At 37.5% G+C, this 21,820-nt stretch overlaps 1 non-coding gene across 1 annotated transcript; it reads left to right on the plus strand.

Annotated features, from left to right (window-relative positions):
• Nucleotides 1–539: 539 nt before the first annotated feature.
• Nucleotides 540–645, plus strand: LOC120278324. Its single transcript, XR_005541660.1, has one exon. It is a non-coding gene; the product is annotated as a small nucleolar RNA R71 (small nucleolar RNA).
• Nucleotides 646–21,820: the final 21,175 nt, after the last annotated feature.

Raw genomic sequence — 21,820 nt, forward strand, 5'->3', positions numbered from 1 at the left:
AGCCGGACACTCTATTCTCCATGTTTCGGGCTTGTTGTTGTTGGAAACCCGGTGCCACCATGGCCTTTTGTGGTCCTTGGTTGCTCCACAAAAAGTTGGGATGACTCTTCTAACCTTGATTATAGGTGTTGCTATATGGATTACCTTGGTTCCTCATTGCATTATCCACAAAATCAACTTTCTCCACCGAAGATGCATCACCAATAGAGATCGGGCAATCGGAGGGAGCATATCCTCCATCACACCCGGTGTAAGTAGTCACGGCCGCCACCCTATTAGAAGTTAGAAGGTCTAACTTCTTACTCAATGATTCCACTTGGGCCGCCAAAGAAGTTACTGCATCTATCTCATGGAGCCCGACCACCTTTTTCCTTTCCCATCCATTCCACTAATAACTGTTCATAGTCATGTCTTCCACTAACTGTCGGGCTTCTTCCGGGGTTTTACTCCCCATAGTATCTTCTGCTATGGCATCTAGAAGTTACCTTGTACTCGGATTCAACCCATTGTAGAAAGTCTGAATAATCATCCATTCGGGAAATTCGTGTTGTGGGCACCTCCGCAAAAGATTCTTGAAGCGCTCCCATATCTCAAACAATGACTCCAACTCCATCTGTACAAATGACGATATCTCATTGCGAAGCTTAGCCGACTTCCCCAGAAGAAAGTATCTAGCAAGAAAAGCTTTGATCATCTCATTCCAAGTCGTGATGGAGGCTTTGGGCAAGGAATGAAGCCACTGCTTGGCTCTTCCAAATCATAACCTGAACCTTCACCAAAAGAAAGAAAAAGAAATCAGAACGATGATAGAAAAAGAAGATGTGAAATAGAATGAATGAATGACTAGCTAAGAAAACAAAGTGCAAAGTATCTCTAAACGCCTACTCCCCAGCAACGGCGCCAAAATCTTAACAACGCCCATTGCGTATGTCCCGTAAGTGCACGGGTTTGTCGAGTAACAAAATCCCAGGTGAGTGGGTATCTTATCCACAGGGAGTAGGGAATAAAAATACTTAAATTGTTTATTAACCAAGTGAAAAATAAATAATGATTTTGTTAACAAGATGTAATGTAAACGAGAATAAAAGAGACAGGAAAGAGAAGCACAAGTAAAGGGGATGTAAGGAAATCGATATAAATTGGGTACTCAGATATTGTTCCGCCTAGGACGATCATTTCAAGTGCAAAACCCTCTATTGTGCTTCCTAACTAATGCATTAATGAGTCGTGGAAATCCTTCAATACATGGTCCCAAATCTAAGGTCAACCATGCCTGACTTTATACATGTCTTAGAGGAGAAATTGAACAATCTCAACACCTCACACTCGTACAGAATCGCAATGAGTTCTAGGAATTCCAAGTGATAAATCATCTTCCTAGATGTAGACCTAACCCTTTGGTCATGGTGGAAGGTCTCTAGTCACAATTAAACCCTTGGTGCTAAAATCACTTCAACGCTTCACTCTGTTGCCTCTACAACTAAGCCCCGATCGAAGGTCATCCCTTAGCCCATTCACTCTACTATGACCGCAAAGAACTCAAGGAAATGGAGGTAGGATAAATCACATCGAAGGGGAAAGGGGATGCTCCGATACCTCTCGACTCACCTTCTTAACCATCTCCAATCTATCTTTGTCTAACTCTCGTGGTGTGTTACTCACTCACAAGGGTTACCAATAAGAACTCTCAACCCTAGTGTCACTCTAAGGGAGTATTCATTCAATCAAGCATTCAAGATTGGAACTCAATTAAAGCATCAATTAATGAAAACATAATAAAAGGTTTAATGAAACAAATACATCTTAGGGTTCACAAATCCAAGTACCCACTAGGGGGTTTAGCTCTCCATGGAGCTAGTTACAATCAACAATGAAATTGAATGTAAAAGCAAGTAATCCATAGAAAACCCCCTCGATAGTCGTGAAGATGGTCTTGTGGAGAAGCCTCTACCCTTCCAAAGGTCCTTTTGTCCGGCCTAGGATACACCTCGCTGGATCGGTGCTGACGAAAGCTCTCCCACTAACCTTCTTCCAAATGGAGCACGATGTCAAAGTTGTAGAACCTCTTCAAATCCCTTGCTAATACCTCTCAAAACCCTAGCCGCAGCCCTCTCTCAAGTTGGGGAAAAGATCAAGAAAATAATGCTGATATCGGGGCTGAAATCGGCTTTAAATAGGACTAGAATCGGGCATCCACACACCCCTGTGGATTCTCCACACGGGCATGTGGAAATTCTGCACGGGCATGGATAATTTCCACACGGCCTTGTGGATTCTCTGTACTTCACTTTTTCGGCCGACTATGAACAGTACCTGCTACAATGAATTGCTACAATATTTGCCACGTTATCTGCTACAGAACTTCCACACATTCTTGCATCTTGAACCCGACTTATGTCTTCGCGTTTGAAGCTTCTCAAGATTTCCTCAAAATTGTGTGTTAACGATCTACATTGGCTTCTTTCTTTACCATTCGGCTTCATAACCCTAAATGCATGAAAGTAACATAAATGCACACATATTAGCGCTAAAACCTGATAAAAGTAATGCTCATCATAAGGAAATAATACTTTGCATTCTTATCACACAAGCACTTATTAATCTCTTTCTCTCATTAGGGAATAACTAGTATCTGACTTATGAGAGTAGCTTCATATTTCATATGTGGTAGCTCTTTCCACCCCCAATGCACAAATAAAACAAACAATATTCTTTTTCATTCTTCTTTTTTTTAAAGAACTTAAAAAAAGAAACATTAACATGCTAAAACAGTCTCTTAAACATCGAACTTGAGTTTCCACAATGTTTACTGAATGAGTAGTGCAACAAGTGTCACTCGAACAAAAATTCCTAAAAATTCAAGTAAAACTAGAGCATAATAGTATTCAATGTTAAAATTTTCCTAAACTTAAGAATACAACCATTGCAACTAAATTGGCCCTCCATTGGCTACATGAGCACGAACAATGAATGCATAAGTATAGAACATGTGTAATGTGAACTTCCCCACACTTAAGATGTACATTGGCCTCAATATACGCATGCAAGCACAATAAAGAAGTATAAGAATCAAAACATGTGTGTAAGGATGGGCAATTGAAACAATACTCCCTTGAACTCCTAGTGTACGTTTGATGGAACTAAATTTATTGAGAGTTAAGTTCTAATGGGTTGTAGAGCGTACACGGCCATGTAAAAAGCCACATGAACATGCCCATGACTATTCTTCAATTCCAAGACTCACAAGACCATCTGCATGTATACACAATGGGGTTTATTAAAGCTCAATAAACAAAATAAAATCGAGTCTATAAAAATATGGAAATGACATACAACTCGAAATAACTAAAAATAAAAAGATAAACTCAGAAGGAAAATCCTTTTTGAGTGATACAAATCCAAATAAAATGCAGAAATAAAATAATAAAACATAGAAACAACGAAACAAAAAGATAAAGATAAAGACGTCTCAAGCGTCGGTGTCCTGCTCTGCTAGGTCGACTGCTGCTGTTGTAGGTGATGAAACTGGTGCTGCTGGAGATGGTGGTGGTGCTATTGGAGTTCGGGGTCTTATGACAAAGGGTGAGGTCACGTCTCGCTCTAGTAACTACTATAGTGTGTTGAGACGCGCCATCACCTCTCCGTAGTTCACTGCCTGTGTCGCGCAAACCTTAGCCAAGTTACTTTGTAGTACCCCTAGAGCACTCTTGAGCCTCTCAAAGTGATTATGGGCCTGAGAAGGAGAAAAGATCTGCACTGGTGGTGGCTTCTGTGCCACAGGGGGTATCTCTGTCTCTATCTGCTCTGGCTGTGGCTTTGGAAAAGGCTAAGACCCCTCGGCTGTGTCACCCTCATCCTCTACCCTCTCTGGTGGGGGCATGATCATAACATAAACTCCATCTCTGTATCTGCGATTCATGCCCATCAATCTCATTATCTTTAGGCCAAGGAGAGATGGTACAATCATCTTCTCGGCACCCACTAGGGGTTTAGCTCTCCATGGATAAATACAAAATCAACAATGTTTTTATACATATTTTACATGTATTGAGCATCAATTTATATGTGGTTTATGGCTCATATCATGTATTGGGTATTCTTTTATGCATATAGATTGTGAATGCATTAGAAATGCAAAAGGAAGCAATGATAGGCTATTAAGGCACTATGTTGAGAGTTCTTACGCAAATCAAGGATGAAAGCACAAGAGGAGTTTGTGAATGAGGAGATGTGTGCCAACTTCCATAGATATCCAAGTCAATTCACCGTTTGGAAGGGTACAAAGGAAGTCACATCTTCGCATTCCTTCTTTTTGTGAGGATTTCAAGATCTTTCAAGACGCGTCGATGAAGAAAAGTCTTATAGTCTACCACATAATCGTGTGCCCGATTATGTGACCCCAAGAGAAGAATGTTTGGATCGCATTAATGAAAATCAGTGCAGCAATTTCACTGCAGCAAAATTACTGTTCATGAGCACGCATGGAAATTCCTGCAGCTCATGCGGGTACGTTGAAAATCCACATGGGCGCGTGGGGGAACGTGATAAACGCGGTCTAAGGCCTATAAATAACCGGTTTGCCCTATTCTTTCTCATTTTATGTGCGGTTCTTGAGGGGTGAAACAGCTAGGATTTGGAGAGGAGGTCTTTGCCAATTTGGAGGGTGTTCTTCACCAACTTTGATAGTTTCCTTCGACGTCATAGCACTTGGGAAGCCAGCGGCGACATAGCTTCAGAGAGAAATCCTTCAAGATGTTGAACTACCCACCAAGGCCAATCATCATGAATTCAAGGTGGTTTTCTCTATGGTTTTTGTTGTTTTTCATTGTATTAATCATTGTCTTATAACTTGTCCCATGGAGGGCTAAACCCTATGATAAGTGCTTGTGTGATTAGAATGCGAAGTGTTCTTTCCTTATGATGAGCATTACTTTTAGCTGGTTTAAGCGCTAATACATGTGTATTTGTGTTCTTTTGCGCATGTAGGGTTGTGAAGCTAAGTATTGAGAAAAGAAGCCAAAAATAGATTGCAAACACATTATTTGGTGGAATCTTGGAAGGAACAAACGCGAAGACACAAGTGGGACTCCAGGATACGTGAATGTGTGCCAACTTCCATGAATTCAAGTAATTACAATGAGTTGGAGGGGCACAAAGGCAGTCACATTTGCGTATCACGACTTGTGCATTGATAACATGATCTTCATCAACGAAGCCTTTGATTGAAAAAGAGTTGCGATCTACGGCATAAACGTGTGCCCGTTTATGTTGCCTCGATAAAAATTATGGAATTGGGAGTGTTTTGGCCGAGTATTGTAGTAGGTTATTGTAGCGAAACACTGTAGCAGTTACTGTTCACAGCATGTTGAAAATACGATTTCCAGAGAATCCACATGGGTGTGCGAAAATTCCCCACACCCGTGTGGAAATTCCACAGGCATGTATGGTAGATCCACAGGGGCGTGTGGATGACCGATTTGAGCCCTATTTAAGCCGCGATTCAACCCGATTTTGGGGATCTTTTTCCCCTCTTCTCTTCCACTTTTCTCCATCGTTTGGAGAGGCTTTTGGCAAGTCTTTGGAGTGGTTTGAGGAATTTGACACCACGATTCACTTGGAAGAAGGTTATTGGGGGAGCTTTCATCGGCATAGATTCGTCGAGGTGTGCCCTAGGACGGACAAGGGGACCCTTGAAGGAGACTTGGCTACTCCACAAGACCATCGACATGACTACCGAGGGGGTTTTCTTATGGAACACTTCTTTTTATTTTTGATTTTATTTTTGATTATATTATGCTCCATGGAGAGCTAAACCCCCCTAGTGGGTACTTGGATTTTGTAAACCCTAGGATGTTATTATTTTATTGATCTTTTATTATGCTTTCCTTAACTGATGTTTCAATTGAGTTCCAATCTTGAGTGTTTGTGGAATGATTTCTCCCCTAGAGTGACACTAGGGTTGAGAGTCCATCTTGGTAACCATTGTAGATGAGTGACACACTACGAGGGTTCGACATTGCTTGATTGGAGAGGGTTGAGAGGGTGAGTCGAGAGGTAGCGGAGCGTCCCCTTTCCCCTCCGGTGTGATTTATCCTACCTCCGTTTCTTTGAGTTTTTTGCGGTCACAATAGAGTGAAGTTTTAGAGGATGAACTCCGCTGGGGCTTAGTTACGCGAGCAACAGAGTAAAGCATTGAAAGGACTCTAGTGTCTGGGGCTTAGATGTGACTAGTGGCCTTTCGCCTGGACCAAAGGGTTAGGTCTATACATAGGAAGAGGGTTTATCACTTTTATTTCTTAGAACTCCATGCAACTTTACACAGTGTGAGGTGTTGAGACTAAGCGATTTTTCTGCCTTGACATAGTGTAGAGTTAGTCACGGTTGACCTTAGATTTGGGACCGTGTGCTTAAGGATTTCCACGACTCATTGAACATTGATTAGGAAGTACAATAGTTGGTCTTGCACTTGAAACATTAATCCTAGGGGGAGCATTGCCCGAGTACCCCACTTCTATCGATTGCCTTAAGTCTCACTCACTTTTGCCTCTCATTCTTGTTTCTTTTTATCTGTGTTTTCATTACATTTTATCAACACTATCATTGTTCACTTTCACGTGATTAAGTAGCAATTTAAGTATTTTTACTCCTTACTCCCTGTGGATAAGATACCCCACTCATCTGGGATTTATTACTCGACAAACCTGTCCACTTGCGGGTTACACGCAAGGGGCGTTATCACCCTAGTAGGTACTTGGGCATGTAAACCCTAGGATTTATTCTTTTGATTTGATTTGCTTTATGTTTCTAGTTAATCCGAGCTGATTTGAGTTTTAACCTTGTGATTTCATTGTTTGCATGTGTTATTGATCTTTATGATTTATCTACATTGCTGGATTTGTTACTTTGATGTGAGAGGTCTCCATTAGAGTTAGAATTTTAAGGTTAAAGAAGGTTGAGAGGGTGAATCATGAGATAGTGGAGCGTCCCCTTTCCCTTCTGATTGAGTGTTTCCTATCTCCGTATTCCCTAGACTTTATGCAACCATATTTGGTGTGAGGCGTGAGATTGATAGATTTCTCTGCCAGGACCTTGTAGGGGGTTAGGGATCCTTCACCGGGAATTACGGTTGGATCTATCTTTAGGAATTGTTTTCACTCTTAGGTATCCCTAGAGCTTATTGTGGTCATATGGGGTGTGAGGTGTTGAGATTGAGCGATTTCTCCACCGGGACCTTGTAGGGGACTAGTATCGGTTGCTTGGAGATAAGGACCGGTGGTTCTTGGATTACCTCGACTCATTAGACTCGGTTTAGAAGCATTTAGCGAATCTTAAACTTCATGTTAGATCCTAGGGGGATCATTACCCGGGTACCTCATCTTTATTGATTGAGATCTCCCTCCATTTTACCCTTGCATATTCGTCTCTAGTATTCATTTCTTTGCATATTAGATCACCACACCTTTCCATTTATCATTAGGCTAGAAAACAGAGAAGGAGTTAGTACTAGTAGCCCTGTTCCCTGTGGATTTGATTACCCGACTCACCCGGTATTTATTACTTCAACACCCGTGCACTTATGGTACACACACGCATATTCAAACATGTCAAAGCAATCTATAGATAAAACTCTCTTGTAGTCCGTATCGATGGTCTTGAGGAGCCACCTGAGGCGCCTTCTCCAAAGGTTCCCTTAACAAAGCTAGGACATACCTCGCCGAATTGATGCTGATGAAAGCTTCCCTAATAGTTCTTGTCCAAAGGAACTTGATGTTGAATGCCATAGAACCGCTCCTAAAACCAAGCAAAAGCCTTTCGAAACCTTAGCCGCGCTTTTCTCAGAAGATGGGCAAAAGATAGGGACAAGATCCCCAAATAAAACTCTCAAAGCAGCATTTATAAGGATGGAATCGGTCATCGACACAGCCGTGAGGAATTTCCACACGGCCGTGTGGATTTCCAGAAAAAATTTTCCTGCACGCTGTGAACAGTAATTGCTACAGTGATTTTACTGCCTGGAATGCTCCCGAATTCATTTTTTTTCATCGAGGCCACATAAATGGGTACACATCCATGCGGTAGATCACGTCGTGTCTTCAATGAAACCACATTGACGAAGCTCTTGACAATGTTGCACAAGTCAGAACATATGAGTGTGATTGCCTTTGTTCCCCTCCACCTTGTGTATTCACTTGAGCACAATGGAGGTTGGCACACACCCACATGTCTTTGAGCACAACTTGTATCTTTATCTTTGTTCATTCCAAGATCTTCATCAACAATCGCATCCAAGATCTACTTTTGCTTCCTTTCTTCCAAACTTGTCTCCATAACCCTAAATGCACCAAGGAACACAATTACACACGAATGAGCTATAAAATTTGATAAAAGTAATGCTCAATGTAAGAAAAGTATACTTCATATTACTTATACATAAGCACTTATCAAACTCCCCCACACTTAAGCTTTTGCTTATCTTTAAGCAAAAATAAAACATTCAAGCATATAAGAAGGAAAATTAAAAGTGCTTGGCCTTAGGTTCACCAAAAGCATGCAAAAGAGCCATTCTACAAGTAAGGAAAAATTCAAACACCAAATAAGAGGAATCATTGCTTTAGCTAAAAACTTGAATCAAAAAGGACAACAAACCCTATGTTGTGTTGTGTGTGCAAACTCACTCAAGTCAACCCAATGTATACTCCTCAAAGTTCTTACTAAGTAGGACTTATTTATATAAAACAGAAAAGGTAGTATCTGCACACATCCTCTAAGGTAGCCCTTTTCTAGGCTGTCGCCAAGGTAGCTTTCATACTTTCGAGGTGGTAGCTCTATCTACTGGGGTAGTAGCTTTCACTCATCCTATAAGATATCTCTTTCTCTCATTAGGTCATAACTAGTATCCGACTTATGAGAGTAGATTCATACTTGATAAGTGGTAGCTCTTTCCACCCCTAATGCATAGCAAAAACAAACACACACACACACACACACACACACACACAGAGATATATATATATATATATATATATTTCTATTTCATTCCTTTCCAATCTCATTTATCTTTTTTTTTTTTTCAAAGAAATTAAAATAAGAGGCATGCTAAAACAGTTCCTTAAATGATAAACTTGAATTTCCACAAGGTTTAATGAATGAGTAGTACAACAAGAGTTAATCATGCAAAACGTCCTAAAAATTCAAGTAAAACTAGAGCATGATAGTATTTAAAGTTAAAAATTCTCCTAAACTCAAGAATACAACCATTGCAACTAAGGTGAACCGCCATTGGCTACATGAGCACGAGCAATGAATACATAAGTATAGAACATGTGTAATGTGAACTCCCCCCATACTTAAGATGTACATTGCCCTCAATATATGCATGCAAGCACAATAATGAAATATAAAAATCAAAACATGTGTGTAAATATGGGCAATTGAAACAATACTTCCTTGAACTCCTAGTGTACGTTTGATGGAGCTACATTCATTGAGAATTAAGTTCCAATGGGTTGTGGTGCACACACGGTCATGTAAAATGACACATGACCGTGCCAATGATTATTCCTTAATTTTAAGACTCACAAGACCATCTGTATGTATACACAAGGGGTTTCAGTTGCTTGCCCAAGGGGATTATTACTTGATACCCTATGCACTTGCGGCCTGGAAGCAGTGTGCTCATTTTCTTTCGAAATGACCTGCAACCATTAGAATCTCAATATCAAAATTAATTTGATCAATAGGGAAAAAAGTCAAGAAAACATATTACAACCAAGTTCATCAAATCCAAACAATAAGAAGATGTTTAGCTACTCATAGATGAAAACATCATACAAAATACTACAAGATTACAAGAATACAAGAGTATCATGAATAACTCCTTCGAATTCAATGGAATGAGGTACAAAGATGACTCCCAACTTTTCAAGCTTGATACTTTCTTTCAAATGCTTGCTTGATCTACACTTTTCTTCTCTAAATTCATCCTTAAAAGTTAGCTTTAAAACATCCTTCAAGCTCTAAGTATCCAAAAAATTTTGGAAAAAGTCCCTTCAAAAAAGTTCTTGATCTTCTATTTATAAGGTCTTTTGAAAGGCTAAACATGGGAGTTTTTAATGGGTGTGCTCCCAAGGTTCATGATCAACAATTGCAAAGTAAATACATGGTTTGGAACACGCACCGTGATAAGTGCTTGAGTGAACATATTTGACCATATATTTTACATGCATTGAGCATCATTTTTATCAGGTTTTATGGCTCATAGATTGTATTTGGTGATCTTTTGTGCAAATAGGATTGTGAAGGCATGTAGAGAGAAAAAGATGCAAAGATAGGTCATGGAGGCACATTTTGGGTACTAGTTTGGTGCTAATCATGTCAAATCTCTTGCTACATGCGGTATAAATGATATGAAAAATATACACTTTTATGCACTTATCAAGGACCTTGAATACTATGTTTCTAAATACAATCTCTTGTATGCCAAAGAATCACTCTAATACTCCAACTGCAAGTAACTTTCATATTCTCTTAGCTAATCCAATACTCTCTTAAATAGTCCAATCCATTATCATCAAGTAGCCAAATCCATGAGCCCTCAATCTTGCAAACCTCTTCCTCTGAGAATAAAACGAAAAAACCAATGAAATGACGGGTCAAGAACTCTCTCCCTATTCCCTCAGCCACTTGGCTAGCCTACATTCATTGGTCTTACACCTCAACTTCATATGTGCACTGAATAAATTGGGAACAATCAAATTTAACTCAAAATAACTAAAACATGGGCCAATATAGAAAAGAACACGATAATGTTCCATGGCCATGTTCAACACAAATAAACTAAACACTACTTCATGCTCTAGGGAAACATGGGCTTGTTTTAGTGAAATTTTTGTGCATTTTAACAAATCATGCGCCGAAAAATAAGGAACAGGGTTGTGTTTTCTTTCGACTGTGTTGTGTTTGGACCTGAAAAACCAAACTTTTAAATTATGCATGGATCTTTTGTTTCTAATGACAACTTCTTATTCTAGGGCATACATTTGAGTATAAGAAGATATTCTAACAAGTTTTCATCAAGTATTTCGAAGAAAAAATTACATTGTAACAAGATTCAAAACCTTAAAACAAAAATCAGAATTTTAAAAGTATTTGAAACATGCTTGATAAGTGTCTAAATGTATGTAGTTTATACTTATAATTCTTGTATTATTTATATTTTTTTTAATGAATCGATGCCCTTTTTATGTTTAAATTAGTTATATTTGTGTTACATGCCTAAAAGAAGCCAAGGCGAGCTCGAGAACATATTTGGGAAGAAATTAGCATCATAAACAACGTTTTAGGGTTCCATGCATCATAGTGGCACTGTAATATAGTCACTATTCAAAGTTGCAGGAGCTTGGCTGCAAGCCTCACAGTCTCTATGTGCTCGAATGAATACCCCTGAGGTTCACCGGAGAATTTAGCACTGCCTATTACAGATGAGATTATTGCAGCAAAATACTGTAGCATACACTATAGCATGGCAAGATATTTTTGAGCTGAAAAGGCTGTGAGCCTTATGGGTATCCATGCTCCTGTATAGAGCCTGTAATGCTCAGACATATGAGAATAAAAGTGGATCGAGGGCATCAAGAAACAAGTCTTTAGCCACCCTTTCTCCACCATCTCACTTAGGGCTTCAAGGAAGCTAAAGAAGGCAGATTTAAGGGGCAAATCCATGGGGAAAAGAGGAGTGCTATCAAGGAGAACATCAATGAGCTTGCCGGTGCAAATGCGATAAGTTCTCATCACCACCTTCTAGTCGACGAGTCTATGGGAGTTTTTCTATAGTTTTGCTTAGGCTTCCAATGTATTTTGAGATCTCTCTTATTCATGTTGAAGTAGACTCCCAAGGTCACTGGACATCCGGTGAACCTTGGGATAAACTTGCTTGTGCGAATGTTGTGATTTACATTTATGGAATTTGGTTTCGTTTGTGGGTTAAGTTTTGTGTTCAATGTATCAAATTGCATGAGAACTCTGTAATTTTATTACTATGTTGTACTTGGTTGCATGACCACCGCCTTGTACTAGACACACTTGGCTTAGAAGTGATTCATGTATGAATACACCATGACATCGGGTAATTTATACCCCTGCAACTATTAGGGATGGACCTAGATATTGAGTTTGACCCCAATTAGAGATTTCCCTAGGCGTAATGCAATCATAGGTGGATTTGGTCGGAAGAGATTCCTGATGAGTACAAGTCATATCATGTTTTACTTACTCGCAATTCATTTGCTTATCTTTTAACACTTTTTAGATATATACAATGCTATTATGGGCATGTTTGTTCATGGTATAGGAATTTAGGGTTTGAAGCAAATTGGAGTGAAATTGGGGACAAAAGCAACCAAAGAATTCATATTTCTCTAAGTGCCCAAGCCAAGCACAAGTAGAGTATGGTCGTGCTTTGTCCCTATGATTATTGCTATCTAAAGAGGCTTGAGTAGCTGACCAAGCATGGGGGTGCTTCCAAGGGGAGCACGGTTGTGCTCCCTCCCTTTGATATTCTCTAAATTGAAGCACCATCTGCTCATAGGGGAAGCACAGTTAGTGAGCTCCTTGCGCGGGTTTTCTTACGGGTAGAGCACAATCATACTATCCCTATGATTTTCTCTAGATGACACTTAGCCAATTCGCTCAAAAGTCCCAAGAAAAGTATGCTCTAAGCACGACTGTACTTAGACCGCTTTGAGCCCGAAAATCCCTTTTCTTACTCCCAGATCTAGGTTTTCATGCGCATCTTTTGTTTGTAGGTTTTCTTCTCCACATGGAGAGCACTAATGAGGACAATGATCAAGCTTCACCACACAGTCTAAGGGGATCAAGGTCGAGTCAGAGGCACGAGAGAAGTAGAGTTAGCTTATCCATGAAGCTCTTGAAGCACAGCTAAAAAGGTTTTGTAAAAAAGGGAAGTTGTGATTTCTCACCTTAGTGCATTCATTTTTTCTTCTCAGTTGTATGAATTCATGAGAGGCTAACCATTCCACGATGCCCAGGGATGCTGAAATATGTTACTTAATGTATTTTGACTACTTGTTTTTAATGTCTACGGAGTTCTAATGCGTTCTCATGTTTATTCATGAGTTGCATAATTTGGCGTGCTTGATTTGCGTAGTTGTTCGTGCAAAACTTGGCATGTGCGGATTACCATAGTTGTGATTGCCTAGTGTAGTTGTAAAACTTGGCATGTATGAAGCCCATACTTACACTTGCAATACTTGGCGTATTTAATAGCTGTTTATTCAATATTGCTTTTGAGCACCAGCAAGAATCTTAGGATGTACTAGGTAGACATTATAAGCAAGTTAGTACACTAAAGCACATAGGGATTACCTCAGGGAATTGCTATTTTGTTGTTGAAAACTCGATCCTAGTCTACCTGATAGTTCCATCTTTTATTCTTTTTATCTTGTTTAGTTAATCATCCTACCAACCATTTCATGACTTACTAGAGACTAGAAGAGAAATTAGTACTAGAAGTCCAGTCCCTGTGGTTTGAGAAACCTACCTCTAATGGGGTACCACTTTATTACTTGTTATGATCTGTACACTTGTGGAGAGTTCATCAATTCCGAACCAATACTTGTATGAGATTAGTGGTTAATCACTGTGACCATCGAGGTAACCTACTTTAGGATGTCTCTTGGCCCAAAACCACCGTTGCCTTTGTAATTGTAGCATCCTTCTAGCTTTAGTAGTCTCAAGGGGATCCTCACCCGGGGACCTGGCTCCTTCATTGTCAATTGCTTCCTTAATGTGTTTATGCGGTGTGCAGTAGTCCATTTGTTTATAACTTTCTCTTTTGTTGTTTTTTTACTTGTTTTTAATCCTATATTTGGTAGACTAGATAGTATTGTCTAGGGAGAAGCAATAGCAGCTCTTGGGACCCTAAGGAATACGACCCTCTCATGCTTACAAGAGGGGTTTATTAGTTGACGACCCATGTGCTTATGGACTCATCAATGCTCAAGCTCAAAAGTTTCAAAGCTTACATCAATCAATAATGAAATGAGTAAGAAATTGAGTAGAACGAGTGTGTAAGGGAGTGATGAGTTGAGAAATGTGAAAATTTCCATTGAAAACACAAAAGTCATGGTCATTGGTTTTGTAAATTGGGCAACATGATCACGAAACATCGGCATGTTCCAGCAACAAATAGTCATGTTTTGCCAATACAATCCTCATGAAGAAGAACACAGCTTTAGAATCACAAGCTTGTTGCCTATGAACTGGTTGTGGTTTTGCCCAACATTTCTTCTTTGGAAAAGAACACATTTACTTAATGTATCCATGTTGGGAAACACGACCTCATCTGGAAAGTTCTCAACAGAATTACATGGGCAAGATAACGCCCGTGCAAGCAGACACTGATGCATCTAGAGATTTTTGAACGCAAGAACACAGGTGAAACACAACTATGTTAGGATAGCTGTGTTTGAAACACGGTTGTGTTTGCAACCATTCGGTATTGTGTTTGAGTGTAAATGAGAACACAACCAATGGAACAAGGCTGCGTTCATTTCCTGTGTGGGCATGTTTTATATAACATCAGTGGTAACATGAGTATGTTTAGGCTTTCTGAAGTTGTGCTTAGTACAAATTCATAACTAACTTGGAAATTTTCACAACAAAATGAGTGTAACACCTTCTAACCTCTAAAACATGTTTTCTCAACATGGATTTAAACAAGCAACTCATGTAGCTAACAAATTTACATCATTACATCATCATCATCATCATCACTTATTTAATAAAACTAACTAAGAAAATAAAATACTAACTATAATATGAAAATTGAAAAGAAAAACATGCTTGGGTTGCCTCCCAAGAAAAGCTTATTTTACATCCTAAACTTAATGTATGTATCTTTCAAGGAAGTTGATAAGTAATTGATTTATACATATTTGACCACATCTTTTATGTATTTTGAACATGGTTTTATTTAGATATTTTCACTAATAGCATGTGTTTTGTGTTCCTTTATGCAATTAGAGCTTGTGAAGGGAAATTGTGGAAAAGGAAGCAAAGAAAGAGTTGTGGATCGCTTTCTAAGATGTTTTTGTAAGCTGCAAAAGTGAACACATAAGTTGGATCATCTACCTATGTGTATATGTGATAAACATATAAACATATGATTTTTTATACATATATGTTCGCATGGTTATTGTATTTTATTGATGAATCGATGCCTTTTTATATTTTTATTGGTTCTTTTATTGTTTCAGGCATAAAAGAAGCCCAGGTGAGCTCGATGAAGCAATTCAAGAAGAAATCGACACCAAAAATGGCGTTTAAGAGCCCCGGGCTCTGCAGCATCAATGTAGCAGCTTGAAGCATGAAGATTGAAGGAAAAAGCTATGTTTAGGATTCCTTACGGGCAACCTCACAGCCGCAAAGATGACCACAAGCCGATTAGAAGAAAACAATAATGTAGCAATTTTACTGTGGCAGTTATCGTATCAACTTATTGGAATTTCGGCCAGTTTTAGGAGCATCTTCACTGCAAGTATACTGACCGTAAACTAGCCCGCAAGCCATCCCAAGATCATCCTTTAAAGGGTTGCTTAGGGCATCTTAAGAGGGAAAGAGACATTCTTCTTGGAGCTCATCACCACCATCTTTGATCTAAGGTAGAAGGAAGTCTTGGAGGGCATTTCTAAGGGGGATTCAATGAGGAGAGATTGATTTTGGGAGAGATCCATCCCTAGGGCTTGTTTGTAGGAGGTTGAAGACAAGGGAAGCCACCCCTTGAGTGGCGTCTTTGGAAGTTCAAGGCATCATTCGGCCTCCGACCTTTGATGGAGTTCTATCATGCTTTGTTTAGTTGTTTTCATGAATATTGTTGTGTATTTTGTGAGTATGAGAAACTAAACCCCCATGGTCACCGGATGTAGGTGAACCTTGGGTGAAATTGTGTTGTTTGGATGCTTTGACTCATCTATCGCAATTTGATTTGTTTGTGATATTTGTTTGGTGCATTTTAATATATTGGTATGCATGAGAACTCTGCGTATCAATTTCTAGGTTATACTAGTTGCATAACCATTGCCCTAGTATTAGACTCACCAAGCTTGGAAGGGATACATGTATGAATACGCCGTGACCATTGGGTATTTGTACCCCTCCAATTTTAGGGGTGTTCCTAGTTTGTGTTTCAAACCTAACTTGAGAAAGCCATTACCCTCATTGCAATCATAGGATGATTTGGACACAAGAGATCCCGTATCTAATACTTGTACTCGATTAGGAGTTAATTGCCGTGACCGTCGGGTTGGCCTACATTAGAGTTTTCTCGGTCTAACTTGCCAATTGCATGATAGTTGTAGCATCCTGGACACTTTAGTAGCCCCCGAGGGGATCCACATCCGTGACCCCTTCCTTGCCTTGATTACTCCTCGTGTATTGCCTTCATTGTAGACATTTTAGTTAAATTTAATTTGTTTCTTTATAGCTTTATTGCCACATTCTGAGTTGTATGTTAAACATAATTGCAAAGAGGAAGTAAGAGTAGATTCTCAGGCCCTTTGGAATACGACCCTCTCGTGTTCACACGAGAAGTATTACTTGGCGACCCGTGCACTTGCGGATCTCACACCAATGTGGCAACTCCTAAGATTTTAGAAGTTATATAACACTTTAGGAGGATACGAAGACATTCATACACGTATGTACCAGCTTATGTGCGATTTTCGAAAGTAATTTCAGCTATTTAGATCGCCAAATTCCATAGGCTCTTCCACATGGCCATGTGACCAAGTAGTGTGGCTTCACACATGCATACACATAGCCATTACACAGATGCATATTGTAGCGGATTTACTATAGCCTGGTTTATACTCTTAAATCGTAATTTGTTCAACTTCCTTCTCTTTAATCACTTCCTCTTCAACTTTCTTCTCATCTTGAATTTGATCTCTTCGCACCCCTTTACTACTTCAAAAAGTCATTGCTTCTATTTGCTCCTTAAGATTTGCTTTTGTCTTACATGGTAAACTTCCTTGTGATCTCTCTGAAAGTATTTTTTTTTTTTTTTTTTTTTTTTTTTTTAATCTACCTAACCTGCATTTCCAAGTTTTGTATAGATGCTTGCTCAAATCACATTATTTTGCTCCATAATCTATAAAATGACCCTATACATGAAATTAAAATAATAACTCATCAAGCAATTATCAAGATTCCTTAAGATTTGTTTTTGTCATACAAAGTTTAGTAAAAATGCAAGACAACAAGGTTTCATAGAAAACTCCCTCAAATTCTTGATGAAGAGATAATGAAGTGACTTCTTTCTTCGATTCTTCTTTCCATCTCTACCTCTCTATGGATTAGGGATCAAATCCCTCTTGAGAGTGATCTTTAAGGCCGTGAGAAATTTTTGAGTTTATCTCCAAGAGGCTTCTATCCAAAATTCAGCAAGATAGTCCTCATTTTTCTCTTGAAAAACTATTTACAGGGTCTTGTGTGTAACTAAACACGGGTACTAAATAAGGGGGTGTTTAGTTGTATGTTAGGTGGTTAAGATTTTTGAAACAATATCTTTGAGTATAAACTTGGTCTAAAAACACGTGCCTGTTGTGTTCCCTTAGAACACGGTCCAACAGGGCAATACATAGCCATGTTTCCTAGCGGTGTTTCCATTTGTAAGTTCAGAAAAAATTTGTGAGTAGCCATGTTGAAGAACATGGCTATGTTCCTTGGGCATGCTTAGTTCATTTAGTTAGTTTTCTTAATCAAAACAATCCAAAACTTGCTCAAATTCCTTCCTTTTTCTCTAGCACCTATAAGAGAATCTTAGACATGAAAAATAATAAGATTGAGTATTAAAACTTAACAAAATACTCAAGAATCAAACAAAATGTTATGTAAAACATTATGAAAACAATGAATTATCAAGCGCTTATCAAATCTTTTATATTTGAATGGATTAGTCAACCATTCTTTAGTAGGATAATCTTTGTGCAACATACCATCGTATATTAGTGCACCAAGTATGGCAACTTGAAAAGGAATCTAGACAAAGTAACTAATAAAAGAAGATATATAAAAATTGAATGGTGTATATAAGACATTTCCAGAGAAGTTATTTTTTGAATATTATTTTTTTTAGTGGTGCAAATGGTTTCAAAAAATATTAATTTTGAGATACAATCATTCAATACCTACTAATTGAGAAGCAAAGTTGTATTTTCCGTTTTACCAAGAATTAACTTGAACCAGAGAAGTTGAAGAGGTATGGCAGTGCAGAGAGTATTTTGAAAAGTTAATTTTATATTAACACAAGATTGATTATATTCAAAGGTTTAAAGGGATATTTATAAATTTTGGTAAATTTTGGTAAACTTTTTCCGGTAGACACATCCCAAAGTTATGACCTAAAAGGCATAAAAATGTTAAAAACAACTCTTAAAAATATTTTATTTTTTATTTTTATTTTTAAAAAATTTATACAAAGAATACATGTCCGCCAACCCTCTGTTTCATTCATGTCAAAAGCATGTAGGAATCACTGCCACTTTATTTGTGAACAGGTTTCCCATGGTCTTCTATGCTCTCATCAAATTTCCACTAGAGCATGTCATCAATATCTTCACCTAATCCTACGGGTTTGGCGATCATCTCTTGACTTCCAAGTTGACAGCTGATTGCGGGTGAAGGTGGATAAAATATTAATTAACAATAAGTTGCCTTTCTTCCTTCTTATTTATTATTTTGGTTGACTCTTCGCTTGATGCCTCTGATTTGTGTTATTCAGTCGCCATAAACCCCTCTCTACCATTTCACACTGTACGCCCGTATGTGTACCACTTCTTCAAAGTTCTTTTGCTAACAGTTCAACCTCCTGCTAGCAACACAAGTGGTAGGTCCACTAATTCCGAGCTCTACACCTAACTCGTGAACATTTCCAAGTTGCCACAATTATTTCACAAGCCACCAATAATGAATCCGTACCAAAATTTAAACCATGCTTTCCCAATAATAAGCCCTCTTTATGATTGATTAATAAAAGATTCACTACGGCTGCTTTATAATTTTGCGACAACTTATTCCAATAATTTGATTGCCCACATGCTTTTCATGATTCACAGAAAATTTCATCATAGCATTTCAAGTTTTCAAATCATGTTTCAATTTCAAACCATCTCTCGGTCATGCGACTGTGAAAAAAGCTTGGTAGGTCAGATCAAGTTTTGACATGTGCTTTTCAAAATTCATTTGAAAGTGTCAAAACGGGTTGGTGCGTTGCCTCAGCGTGTGTTAGGTAGGTCCAAGTCAACATTTGGTGACCCATTTATATTCATTCTGAACTTGAGCTATTAATAAAATCGACGAAAAGCGAAAACTTAAATCCAAGCCATAATAAAAATGGGTCAATTTGATCCGCAGGATGTCAACCCCTCTTTTACAAAATATATTTTTAAAGCCATATTTACCTACTTGGCCCATTTAGTGAGTTCACCCACCTAACATCCAACTTATTTAATATAAATTAAGTTGTTTTGAAATTACACGTATACCCTCATAAAGTTTCACCTCCAATGCACACTTAAAAAATTGAAATCATTCTCTATATTATATATATGTATACATGTCAAGTTAATTATTTCTTATATATTTAAAGATGTATAGAGAAAAGATTAAATGTCTTTTATAAACTTCAAAATGTATATCTCTATATGTATCTAACATTTTATATATAAGTCATTTATTTATTTCTCAATAGCTTTTTCTTTTTATAATTTTCGTATTAATTATTGATAAGAATTTTTTTAATAATATATATTTAAATGCTGATATAATTTCTCTATTCATTCACAAACAAATGATTTGGTAGACTGAGAAATTCAACATATTTATGTAATAAAAGGTAAATTAATTAACTAATTCAATTTAATGGTAAATGGATATACGTCGAAAATCATAGTATCATACTTGTAAAAAGAAAATTCTAATTTTTTTAAAGATATAATTCAATGAAGAAAATTAATTTTGGGAGAGTACATAGTAAAAATTTAATTAGTGTAAAGCTACTGTTTACCATATATTTATCAAGTTCATATTTTTATTGTGTCTTATTAAATATAGTTGTCAGAAAAAAAAAATATTTCACTGATTATCTCATTAATAATTTAAAAAGATAAGAAAATTGATACAATTATTTGAAAAAATTGCTTGCATGCTATGCATTTTCTTAAAGGCCTCTCCAAAACTGATATCAATTTCATATTCGTGTAAAACAGATTTTATTGATCATATACGCATATATTACGTCTATTTTACTGGTTGAATTTTAACTGTAGTTAAAACCTAATTATGACTAAACTACACTAATAAACCTTTTCCTTTCATTTTCCTTATTCTAACCTTTTTCTTAACCTTATACATCCTCCACCATGTGACTGTTTCTCACTACCAAGTTGTGCCACACAACACCACTCCATTAGAATACCATTCCAAAACCTAGACGTCTACATATTCTCCACTGATGTCTTCTTGGATCTCCTCGTGTCTCCTTTTCCTCATCTGACGCGGTTAGACTACAACACTACTACCTAACACGTTTTCCCAACGAATACGTCGTTCACTACTTTTGGAAAATGCAGATGAGAGTTGTTTATACTTTTAATTCAATGTTCTGATTCTTGGTGAAATTGACTGCTACCGTTTGAAGAAAAACTCCAATTTGACAAGGAAATAAACTAAAAAAAATGACAAAATGATTTTGACACATTATTTGGCGTGAAGAAATATTTGTCTCTACAAAATATAGGGCAAATATATTTTTGCATGGTTTCTTGTTAATTAATGTGTCAAACTGTGATAGATTTCCGCACGTCCTTTTGTACACTATTTACCACGGTTTTTAGTATATTTTTTATTGGATTTTTAAGCAAAACTTTTATTTGGTATGGGTTTTAGTTTAGTAATCTGTCATTTTGGCTTGGCATGGTTTTAGGTGTGATTTTTTGATTTGGTATTTGGCATGATTTTGATTTTATTAGTACAGTTTACAGCATGGTCTTTTATCACTGCATTTGACATAATTTTTGCTTTTGAAGTCTTCCTCACAACTTGCCATGGTTTTTTGTCATAATATTTGACATGGTTTTTTATTCTGTTGAGAAAATAAAATTTATTTGTAATTAATTTTATCAAATATATTCAATATTTTATATAAATTAATGGGCAAAGTAAATATCAGGGTTATTCAAATCAGAACATTATTAGCGACTTCAATAAGACAAATTCGACAAAACTCTAACATAAACCCTTCATAGCATTTGGTTTTTCAAAGTAGTTATTTATAGCAGGGGCAAAACTGGGTGCTGAGATCATCCGCATATAATCACTATTCACACCCCAAAAATATGTCATCACCCGTAAATTCGAATTCTCACTATTTAAAAGAGTTTTAACGGGGATTCAGATACCAATAAAATTACTTGGTCGTTGGTTCTTGGCTTGAATGTTGTTAAAATTGAGATTAATAAGCACAACCATTTATAGACAATGTTGTTAAAATTGAGATTAATAAGCACAACCATTTATAGACATTAATAATTTATTAAATAGACATCTCATTTTATTGATAATCATGTAATGTATTCTTCTTCATGCCTTTTAAGGACAGTGATCTAAATATAATTTTGACAAGAATATATCCCCAAATTAAGCAAAATTCATATGAAAAGTTAAAAGGTTTACCAATGTACAAATGCAAGCAATTGGGAGAGAAGGTAACATTACAAGGGATAGAGAAAACTGGGCACCATGT

The sequence above is a fragment of the Dioscorea cayenensis genome, chromosome 15 (assembly GCF_009730915.1).
Source record: "Dioscorea cayenensis subsp. rotundata cultivar TDr96_F1 chromosome 15, TDr96_F1_v2_PseudoChromosome.rev07_lg8_w22 25.fasta, whole genome shotgun sequence".
Classification (NCBI taxonomy): Eukaryota; Viridiplantae; Streptophyta; class Magnoliopsida; order Dioscoreales; family Dioscoreaceae; genus Dioscorea; species Dioscorea cayenensis.